The sequence below is a fragment of the Colobus angolensis genome, unplaced genomic scaffold, assembly GCF_000951035.1.
Source record: "Colobus angolensis palliatus isolate OR3802 unplaced genomic scaffold, Cang.pa_1.0 Scaffold170, whole genome shotgun sequence".
NCBI classification, from domain to species: Eukaryota; Metazoa; Chordata; class Mammalia; order Primates; family Cercopithecidae; genus Colobus; species Colobus angolensis.
This window is the reverse complement of record NW_012114822.1, coordinates 272,251-281,419: the sequence shown is the minus strand read 5'-3', so window position 1 is coordinate 281,419 and position 9,169 is coordinate 272,251. Positions and strand designations below refer to the sequence as shown.

Genomic DNA, 9,169 nt, shown 5'->3' with positions numbered 1-9,169 from the left:
GTGATCCGCCCGTCTCGGCCTCCCAAAGTGCTGGGATTACAGGCTTGAGCCACCGCGCCCGGCCAAAAAATTTTTAAAATTAGCTGAGCATGGTGGCACACGCCTATAGTCCCATCTACTTGGGAGGCTTAGGTAGAAGGATCACCTGAGCCAGGGAGGTCAAGGCTGCAGTGAGCCGTGATCACACCACTGCACTCCAGCCTGGGCAACAGAGTGAGATCCTGACTAAAAAAATTTAAAAACTCATCAGAAAATACTGTCGCTCGATCTTCAAAATACATCCAGAAGTCATACACTTTTCACAAGTCTACTAGCAAATGGATGTAAGCACCATCATTTCTCACATGAATAATTAGCATCATAGCCTCCCACCTATCTCGTTATTTCTAGCCTGTTGTCCCAATCTACTGTCCACAAAGGAGTCTTCTGTCCTTTTACCATGCAAATAATGCACTATGGGAGGCCCAAGTGGGAGGACTGTTTGAACTTAGGAGTTTGAGAAAAGCATGGGCAACCCAGAGAGAGCTGTCTCTACAAAGCAGAAATCAAATTTTTTTAAAAAAGGAAGAAGAGAAAATGCAAATCATACCATGTCACTTCTTTGCTCAAAACCATCCAGTGCCTTCCCCATTTCAATTTCAGCCAAAGTCCTTAAAAGGGCCCCAAGGAACACCTTTACGTGCCCCCACCCCTTACTGGTGCACACCTACCACAGAAGTCAAAACAGACAACGTAAACTCTGAATGGGAGGTCCTCAGAAAGATCCGTCCAAGTCCTAACCCCCGGTTCCTGGGGACTGCCACCGAAGATTGCCAGGAGCCACCAGAAGCAAGGAGGAAGTACAGGATGGGCTGTCCCTAAGAGACCCCAGAAGGAACTAACCCTGCCAACCGACATCTTGATTTCAGACTTCTGACCTCCACAACTGTGGCACAATAAATGTCTGTTGTGTTAAGCCATCAAGCATGTGCTTGTAATGGCAGCCCCAGGAAACTGACACACCACTCTAGCCCCTGCTCATTCTGCTCCCACCACGCTGTCTTCCTTGTGTCCACTTTAGGACCCTTCCACTGACTATTCTCCTCTGTCTGGGAAGCTCAGGCTGCAGAACTCCACAGGGCTAACTCCCATACATTTTAGCCTTTTGCTCAAACATCATCCTCTCTATGAGGCCTATCCTGACTCCCCTATTTAAATTGCAACAACCACCATCTTCACATTTCTTTCCAACTCCCTTACAGTATCTATTTTTTTTCCACAGCATTTATCATATTCTAATATACTACATAACATTCTTGTTTATTACCCACTGGATTCCACTAGAATATAAGCTCCACAGAGGCAGGGTTTTTAGGTTTGTTTGGGTTTTTTTTTTTTCTCTTTTGTTCACTGGTATCCTAAATATCTATAAACTATGCCTGGCAGATGGTAGCTATTCAATAAATACGTGCTGATTAAATCTGTTGAACAAACATGTATATGTATATGTCTTTTTCTGGAAACAGAATCCACAGTTTTTATCAGATTAATAAAGTGATCTGCTACCCAAAAAAGGTTTCCAAATCTTTGTTCTCAAGCTTTAAGTGGTTAAGGAAAAGGGAATTCTATCCTAAAAGACCCCAACTCTAAAAAAAGCAAACAAAACCCCAAAAATACTCATACTATGACTTCGTATCTTACAAATGGCAGATACAAGTTTAAATTTCATACTCCCAAAACCTAATTTTGCTAAAGAAAAAAAAGACAGTCCACTACAATTTAATGGCTTGAGAAGTACCCTCACCCACTTTTCACAGAACCTTGTACACTAAAAGGTGTACTCAGGATGAGCTTATGTCTCTACCAACTTAAGCAACAAAGGGTGGCCATCAGTGTGAAGCATTCATATGAGTCAATCAAAGTTCCATACAGCTCAAGAACATGATCCAATGCTCCACCTAGGTAAAATCCTATCCAAAGTAGGGGAGCAGAACCAAAGTAAGTCATAACCTGTCTAGCATCTATCCTTACTATGGAATGAACAGATGTTTACTCAAAATACAACACTGTTTTTAAGACCTTGAGAAACCATAGAAGAGATGTCATTTACACACGCCTTCAGCATGAACCATAAAGCGTAACAATGAAAGGCAGTCAAGCATAGGAAAACCTGTTAATGGATTCTGATAACAGCAGAAAGGCACTCACTACATTCCTTATTATTCCTGCAACATATTTCACAGTTACTACTAAACAGGTCTAGGCTAACACAATCACACCAAACACCAGAATTCAACATATTACTTATTCAAGCATACATTCTTCAGACGTATCTTTTATATTAAATCAATGACCATTACAGAGGAAAACATGCACATCTGCTGTCATGCAATCTTTCTTGTTTCATCAGCAAGCGGATTCACAATGCAACCAAGTCCTAGTCCTTACCTTTTCTGGTTCCATTCTCTAACAGAAGAATTTCAAGGATACAGAATCTATGAAATACTTTGAAGAGAAAGGCATTTTAAACTTTAATTAACTCATAGTTTGCCTTGAGCTGCATTTTTTTGAGACGAAGTCTCGCTCTTGTCCCCCAGGCCGGAGTGCGATGGCAATCTTGGCTCACTGCAACCTCCGCCTCCCCAGTTCAAGCGATTCTCCTACCTCAGCCTCCTGAGTAGCTGAGACTACAGGTGCCTGCCACCACACCCAGCTAATTTTTGTATTTTTAGTAGAGACGGGGTTTCACCATGTTGGCCAGGCTGGTCTCAAATTCCTGACCTCAAATGATCTGCCCACTTCGACCTCCCAAACTGCTGGGATCACAGGCGTGAGCCACCGCGCTCAGCCTGTCTTAAGCTGTTTTTTTAAATACTGGTAAGACTTTCACATCTCAGAACACATCATTTTATCAAATCCCAAACCCAACCACTCTTCATCACCTCTACCACTACCACACTAACTCAGGCCCACAGCATATCCCTTGCAGAGTCTGGCCACACTCCTCATCAGTCTGCCTGCTTCCACTGACTGGCAGCAGTCTGACTTTCTTTGTTTTCAACTTGAGAGCAGTTACTGTTTATTTAAACTGATCAGACTAGAAAAGCAATCTTGGTAGACACCTCAGTTCATTCTCCTAAGAAGCCTGTTGATCTGGCCCTCCCTGTTGCCAGCATCTCCACCTTCTACAAAATGAGTGGTTTATCTTCATTCTATCTTGTGGAGAAAATAATTTGAAGGGCCACAGAAAGTTATTTGCTTTTATTTATTTATTTTTTTTTTGAGATGGAATCTCCCTCTGTCACCCAGGCTGGAGTGCAGTGGCCGGATCTCAGCTCGCTGCAAGCTCCGCCTCCCGGGTTTACGCCATTCTCCTGCCTCCGCCTCCGCCTCCCGAGTAGCTGGGACTACAGGCGCCCGCCATCTTGCCCGGCTAGTTTTTTGTATTTTTTAGTAGAGACGGGGCTTCACCGGGTTAGCCAGGATGGTCTCGATCTCCTGATCTCGTGATCCGCCCGTCTTGGCCTCCCAAAGTGCTGGGATTACAGGTTTGAGCCACTGCGCCCGGCCCGTTATTTGCTTTTTTAAAGTGTTTTCCAACAGTATAGATCTCATGAATCAGATCCTCCATGCAGATGATGTCATATTTACCAAGAGATAGGGCAATCACAGCATTATCTGTCAAAGCAATTTGCTTATTGATTTTGCCATAACCACGCTTGCAGATTATTTCATTTACTGACTTCAGATTTGGGTTCCCCCATGTAATATATGGCTCTACAATCCTCAGCATGTTAACTGATGCCTTGTTGAGCTTCACAAATATTCCAATGAAGATCTGACAAAGGCAAAGAAGCTGCAACACCTTTCGGACCTCTGGGCTCACACCACTGATACCTCTGATCCTGATGACAACAGCCAATTTGGGTTCTGTAGGTACATAGAAGTTGCCAGCTTTCCTTGCCATCCTTGCCATTCGAATTTCAGTTCTGTACATCTGCCTGTATTCCTTATGATAGTGCTTTGCTTTTTCATAGATAAGCTTCCTCCCTGCCTTTCAAAGCATGTTTTGGGCGAACTTCTTTCTTAGGCGCTTGATCTTCAGTTCTGTGAAATTCCTTTGCTTTTTCTTAAGGGTTTCTGGCACAGCGGGAACCTTCTTCTCTTCAACACCCTCCAGGGTTCCAGCTGGTAAAGAGCACAGTCTAACTTTCACACAGCAGCCAAAGTGATCTTTGTAAGACAGAGATCAGATTCTGTCACACATACCCTGATGAATACCTTCCAGTGGCACTATACTTGGAATGAAAGCCAGAGTCTTAGCATGGTCCACAGCGAACTTTATGACCTGGCTCCTGCCCCTCTTTCCTGGTATCACCTCCTACTGTTCTCCCAGAGTTTTTCCACTGTTCCTTGACCAAACCAACAGGCTTCCACCTCGGAGCTTTTGCATTTGATGTTATCTCTGCCTGGAAAGCTCTATTCCTATACCTCTGCATGGTTCCTTAGCCTGTTCAAGGCCTTGTTCAAATGTCACCTCTTCAGAGAAGCCATCCCTGAATAACCTACTTAAAATGGTACCATCCGCACACCCTGTGTCTCTCTGAGTATCACGGTTGCCTCATTTTATAATTTGTTTAATCTGAGTCAGAACTGAAGCATTTATTTCCCTGTAAAATGAAATCTGGGCAGAACAAATGCTATTTTACAGGCCACTCATTTTGAAGTTAAACACAATATATAAACAAACATACACACCTTTAAAAAAAGAAAAAAAAAATGTGCTTTGGCCAGGCACAGTGGCTCACGCCTATAATCCCAGCACTCTGGGAGGCCGAGGCGGGTGGATCACCTGAAGTCAGGAGTTCCAGACCATCCTGGCCAACATGGTGAAACCTCGTCTCTACTAAAAATACAAAAATTAGCCAGGCATGGTGGTGGGTGCCTGTAATCCCAGCTACTCGGAAGGCTGAGGCAGGAGAATGGCTTGAATACTGGAGGCAGAGATTGCAGTGAGCCGAGATCGTGCCACTGAACTCCATCCTGGGCAACAGAGGAAGACTCTGCCTCAAAAAACAAAACAAAACCAAAAAACTGTGCTTTAGTGTATGGTTTTCCTTTATCGTTCTTAGTTTAAAAGTATTACCAGCCTGGGCAACACGGGAAAACCCCATCTCTACAAAAAATACAAAAATTAGCCCAGCATGGTGGCACACACCTGTAGTCCCAGCTACTTCGGAGGCTGGGGTGGGAGGATGGCTTGAGCCCGGGAGGACAAGTTTACAGTGAGCCATGATGGTGCTACTGCACTCCAGCCTGGGTGATAGAGTAAGAACCTGTCTCAAAAAAATAAAAGCATTAAGAAGAAGTGCTATATGTACAAGAAGTTTATGATTGTAGTACTAGATAGAGTAGAAAAAAGAATAATGGAAATATGTCAACTGCCCAATAATGGGAAAATACTTAAGGAATATATATGTGAAAAAAACATAATACAACCATGTTAATATAAGTTATCATAGCAAAACGTTATAATAATGTATTACTTTTTAATGTATGTTAATAATGAGTACATAGAAGCAGAAAGGTGTTTATTAAGGAGTTATTTTGGTTTTTTTTTTTTTGAGATGGAGTCTTCCTCTTGTTGCCCACGCTGGAGTGCAGTGGTGTGATCTCGGCTCACTGCAACCTCCACCTCCCGGGTTCAAGCGATTCTCCTGCCTCAGCCTCCTGAGTAGCTGGGATTACAGATGCGCACCACCACACCCGGCTAATTTCTGTATTTTTAGTACAGACAGGATTTCACCATGTTGGCCAGACTGGTTTCGATCTCCTGACCTCATGATCTGCCTGCCCTGGCCTCCCAAAGTGCTGGGATTACAGGCATGAGCCATTGTGCCCAACCAGTGTTTTTTTTTTAAGCTGTAATGATAGTGACAAAGAAGTCCAACCTTTATATTGCACAAATATTTACCAACCATGTAGCATGCATGTGCCTGACCAGCCTTGACAAATGAGGATTCAACAGCAAAAAAGAACTGTCCCTGTGCTTTCAGAGCTCACAGGGTAGCAAACCCGCTGACAAGTACAGGTGCAATTACAATGAGGCACAATAAGAAATGGCTCAGGGGAGTACAGGTGCCAGGGAGAACACCCTGGGCACAGCCCTAACTGAAGAAGGCTTTCCAAATGAAATGATCCCTAAACTGAGACCTGAAAAATAAACAGGAGCTAAGAAGCAAAAGGAGGGGAAGATAAACAGGTATGAATCAGTGGGTGCTTGGGGTGAGAGGCAAGAGAAGACATGAAACAGAATATGTGAAGTATTATTTTTTAAAAACCTAAAATAACTTCTATATTTGATGGCAGAATTTTTGGTAAAATTTATCTTATATAAAATATGATACTAGGTTGGGCACAGTGGGGCACAGTGATACTAGGTTGGGCACACCTGTAATCCCAGCATTTGGGGAAGCCAATGGGGGAGGGCTGCTTGATCCCAGGAGTTCAAGACCAGCCTGGGCAACATAGCAAGACCTCCTCTCTACCAAAAAAAAAATATACACACACACACACACATATATATACACACACATATATAAATATATACATATATATGAGATATTAAATGAAAGCCAACAGTGATACTTTACCAACCACTCTGGCTTCTCAAAGCTTATCTGTCCTGTGGCTACTACCTCTCTATCCTTCAGCCTAACCTACTATATGACCAAAAACGAGCAGTGGCAGGAAGCAATCTTAACACATCACACAGGTGCACACATAACTCTTTATCAAGACTGACCAACACACTTCCTATCCCCACATTACAAATTTGGGGCCAAAATTACTCAGACAGACGTGGACCCTCCAGTCTGGCTGACGTGCTACGTTATTACCTTGCCGCAATTCCCTTCAGATGCCGACAGATACTCCGTGCCTAGTATTCCAAGCCTGTCTTCCTTGGTCTACCTAACTTATCTGGCACCACTCCTCCCCACAAATTCTGTACTTCAACCAGGTTCTCTTTACTGAACGCTGCGCATACCATATGCATTCCTGCCTCAGGTCGACCCCTGCCTGGACTGTCCTAACCTGCTCTCCCAGTCTGCTATTCAAACAGTACCCATTCTTCAATGGCCCACTCAGCTTTTTAATGGATCTTTGGTTTACTTCTTTAATCCACACCAATCTCTAACCTGAAACTATATTTGTTATGCTAAACAGTAAGTACTTGGTTAAATTCCGCTTTTGTTCTAGAAATCTCTAAATGTTGTATTCTTGTAAGGCTTCCCTCCTAAATTCTGCCGCCAAAGATAGTAACTTTTATTTCTTTCGTATCCCACTAACAGCAACATTAAACTTAGAAAACACACCTCCCACACCTGTTGGCTAGCTGACAGATCCTGGGTGGAAAGATGAGCCAGAGAGCATTCAGTGCCAGTTGCTTTTCTCTGGAACGATAGGTTCAAACACCAAGATTAGGATTAGATTTACGTGCTCCTTTGGGACAGGAAATGGCATATACACTAATAATGCGAGATAGTTAAAGGACACCCCCCCCCAAAAAAATTAAACATGAGGAAAAACATGTGTTCCTAATGTAGGCAAACCCCACCATATTACAAGTCTCGCCAGTACCTTCTATACTATGTAGCTAATAATACAAATAAATAATAAAACTAATCTATTTGATAAATGAAGAGATTTAATGCCAATAAGAGAAATATGAAGGTAATAGGTATAACCAACAGCCCAGAGTTTAACTAATAAAGCTCCAAGGTAATCCCTGTGTCAGTTTAAAAGATGCTAATGAATTATTTTTACATTTTTTCAAATCCAGAAATAAACTAAGCCATTCTCTAGGAAGAAAAAAGGTCAGGCTTTACTTACAGCCTTGCTCTTTATCCAGGCTGCAGTGCAGTGGCATGATCTCAGCTCACTGCAATTTCTACCTCCCAGGTTCAAGCAATTCTCGTACCTCAGCCTCCCGAGTAGCTGGGATTACAGGCATGCGCCACCACGCCCAGCTATTTTTTTTGTATTTTTAGTAGAGATGGGGTTTGGCCATGTTGGCCAGGCTGGTCTCAAACTACTGACCTCAAGCGATCCACCTACCTCGGCCTCCGAAAATGCTGGGATTATAGGCGTGAGCCACCGCACGCAGCCCAGGCTTTACTTCTTTAGGGAGACATGGTGGCAGGGGTTTCAGAATGAACTGAAAAACCAAATACTGTGTCCCTTTCATTTGGCAAGAACTCCTTTTCCAAAGAAGGGACTCAGAAAAGATGAAATTATTTATATAACATCTGAGAGAACATTCTTAAAAAGACAACAAAACATACAGAAAGGTATTTTGGATCCAGGAGAATACAACCTCTTCCAAGAAGAGATTTATTCTCTACTCCCTAGGAACTATTAATAACATGGAAAATCCCACTCAAGTCACATGAGGTCACACATCCACAATAAAGGTAGCTGCCTGAAGGTGGTCTGCCAAAATAAACACCAACTTGTTAACTCCCTAAGTGCTATGCAGATGCCCAAGGTATATGCACACTTAATGACTCTGTAGGTTGTTGGAGCATCATGTTTCTACTATTACTACAGTTCTTTCAGTCTATATTTTAGTGGGTTTTTTTTTTCATAGCTGTTCCCCACTTTTCATTATGACTTCCAGGAGGGTAGGGGCACATCTTACTCATTTTTATATCCCCAATGCCTAGCATTGTATCTTCCAAGAGACACTAAAAAAATAAAATACTGCCAAATGAATGGGCAAGCTCAAAATGTCACTCAGATAATCCCTTATTAACAGCTAACTGCCCAGAGAAAGGGAGACTTGGATGACAGCAGCTTCCTAGAAAACATGGCCTGAAATTACAGATCATTTTTATAACAAGTTACATTTCATTTACTAAGCAACTGGTCTATCCTTTCAGAATAAATTTTACTGTTCATGATCAGTGTAAGTATATGGGAAGCATGATTATTCTGAAATCTCTTCTTTTCAAACTAAACACATAGCTCCCAGGCACCCATAGAAATCACAGGAGAAGAAGAGGGAGAGGCAGTAGACGTTAGTTTCAAACCTGTAACTCTCTAAGAGTCAAAAAAAAGTAGAAAATACTAAGAATACGGCCGGGCGAGGTGGCTCAAGTCTGTAATCCCAGCACTTTGGGAGGCCGAG

The 9,169-nt window shown here is 42.7% G+C and overlaps 1 protein-coding gene and 2 pseudogenes across 1 annotated transcript in view; all 3 read right to left on the bottom strand.

Annotated features, from left to right (window-relative positions):
- The window catches only part of LOC105509170, a 5,304-nt pseudogene extending 3,596 nt beyond the window's left edge, over window positions 1-1,708 (bottom strand).
- The window catches only part of RERE (arginine-glutamic acid dipeptide (RE) repeats), a 483,164-nt gene that overhangs the window by 451,409 nt on the left and 22,586 nt on the right, over window positions 1-9,169 (bottom strand). The window lies entirely within an intron of this gene.
- LOC105509169 overlaps window positions 3,103-9,169 on the bottom strand; it is a 59,764-nt pseudogene continuing 53,697 nt past the window's right edge.